Here is a 2617-nt window from a genome sequence, read left to right as displayed (position 1 = left end):
CTGAAAGACTGGAGCAACTGGGCTTGTATGCCCTTGAGTTTAGAAGACTGAGAGGGGATCTGATTGAGACATATAAGATTATTAAAGGATTGGATACTCTGGAGGCAGGAAACATGTTTCTGCTGATGGGTGAGTGCCGAACCAGAGGACACAGGTTAAAAATACGGGGTAGGCCATTTAGGGCAGAGATGAGGAGAAACTTCTTCACCCAGAGAGTGGTGGGTGTGTGGAATGCTCTGCCCCAGAGGGCAGTGGAGGCCCAGTCTCTGGATTCATTTAAGAAAGAGTTGGATAGAGCTCTCAAGGATAGTGGAATCAAGGGTTATGGAAATAAGGCAGGAACATGATACTGATTAAGGATGATTAGCCATGATCATAATGAATGGTGGTGCAGGCTCGAAGGGCAGAATGGCCTACTCCTGCACCTATTGTCTATTGTCTATTGTCTATCAATGGAACTGCAAGGATTCAAATTTTGTAATACATCCATGACTTTTCTTTGTTTGTAAGAAATTGATGCCTCCTTTTGCACAGCAACCCATTTTGAAAGCAACTTGAGTTGAGCTGTATGGTTTTGAGAGTGATCCCTCTGTTGAGAATGATATCTACTCAATGTTCTGTCATGGGTTTTCATTGGATTGAACACATGATTCTTCACCTGTTGATCTTTGGGCTCATTGGGCAAGATATTCTATGAGGTAGTGGAATTTACTTCCTTTTAGAGTCATAGAGTCAGAGAGCTGTGCAGCACAGAAATAGACCCTTTGGTCTAACTCATCCATGTCGACCAGATATCCTAAATTAATCTAGTTCCATTTGTCAGCATCTGGCCCATATCCCTCTAAACCCTTCCTAAACATATACCCATCCAGATGCTTTTTAAAGGTTGCAATTGTACCAGCCTCCACCACTTCCTCTATTAGCTCATTCCATACACGCATCACCCTTTGTGTGAAAAAGTTGGTCCTTAGATCTCTTTTAAATCTTTCCTCTCTCACCCTAGACCTATGCCCTTTAGTTCTGGACTTCCCCATCCCAGGGAAAAGATCTTGCCTATTTACCCTATCCATGCTCCTCATGATTTTATAAACCTCTTTAAGGTCACCCCTCAGCCTCCAATGCTCCAGGGAAAACATCCCCAGCCTCTTCATCCTCTCCTGTTGCTTTCTCTGCCATAAATCTGCCTTGTCATCGAGTTTGGAAAAGGAGCCAATTTTTGTTTCCAAGGGCTCATCTTGAGATTTTCTCAGGGACTACCTTTTGGTTTCAAGCACTCCATTTTTATTCTCACTAGCTCCTCCAATAAATGATGCAGTCACATAGTAACAATACTTTTTGTATTTGATTTGACCTACAAGACATTTGGATTGATACAGATACAGAATTAGAATAATTCAACAATATTGTCAATAATCATGACTGTTCCGTTAAATACATTACAGCATTTAAATTCACGAGAGACAACAGACAAGTTATCAACAATTTTTTTTTAAAATACCGACATACGTCTGTTCACAAGAAGCTATCATCCATTATGTTTTCATGGACTGGTGAAGTTACAGGAAGATGCTGCATGCTTTTCTTTAACTGCACAGCATTTGAGACACTTTGAAATGTGATAAGACAAGATTGCAAACTTTTGTAATATAAGCATGTTCAATATCAAATTATCCAGTTAACAGTTTTCATTACAAATCAATTACATTTTCTCCCATATTATAATTCCTGAACTCTTGTAGACTTTAGCTAGCGACGCCATATTAATTTTCAAGGAATTAATTACCTCAGTTTTCCTGGTTACCAGCTAACTGAATATTCCACTGGAAGATTTAAGACTACTGCCTATCCTTTGTAGCCTCTATAGCACTTTGCAGATCCTCACTACCCTTTGCAGCCTCTCATTCACACCCTCCTCACCAACTTTGCAGCCTGTCCGTCCCACTACCTCTACAGCCCTTCTGGCTCCTGCCATTTGTCCAAAATCCTAGTCCAGCAGCTTTGCTTCACAGGCCTCAGCCTTGCTCCCCTGTCCACAGACTCAACTGGAATCACATTTGTAGCTGCAAAAGTGTCTGTGTGTTAATTTCTCTGTCAAATACCTATCACAGTTTTTCTTCTTTCTGCACACTTGTTCAGCTGAGTCATGCATGGTGACATGGATCTGGCTCAGCCTGTACTTCTGATATGAGTCATCAGTCTTACCATTATTCAGAACTGAATACCAGTTGGAGCTCAGAATGCACTCATGGGATCCCTCACAAGTACTCCTTCTTTGTCTGGTGGTCATCATTTCCTGTCTGCCTGTACATTTAAGCTGTGGGGTGCCATCACCAGGAAAGTGCTATCACTGAATCTTATCAGATTCTCCATGTGTCTTCTGCCAAAGTTATAAAAACTGAGAACTGAAAAAGCTCTAGCTGGCCATATTTTGAACACAAGTGGATCATCCAGACCAGGAGAAATATCGAAGTGATCATCCAGACCAGGAGAAATATCCAAGCTTTCCCATATGACAAATGATTTACATTTCCCTGGCCTGATGCTCTCTGTATGCCTTTAATTTTCAGACTATTATCGAGAAATATTTACCAACTACTCATCATTCTACACTTTGTAT

The sequence above is a fragment of the Chiloscyllium plagiosum genome, chromosome 6 (assembly GCF_004010195.1).
Source record: "Chiloscyllium plagiosum isolate BGI_BamShark_2017 chromosome 6, ASM401019v2, whole genome shotgun sequence".
NCBI classification, from domain to species: Eukaryota; Metazoa; Chordata; class Chondrichthyes; order Orectolobiformes; family Hemiscylliidae; genus Chiloscyllium; species Chiloscyllium plagiosum.
The sequence above is the reverse complement of the archived record's forward strand: the minus strand, read 5'-3'. Positions refer to the sequence as shown.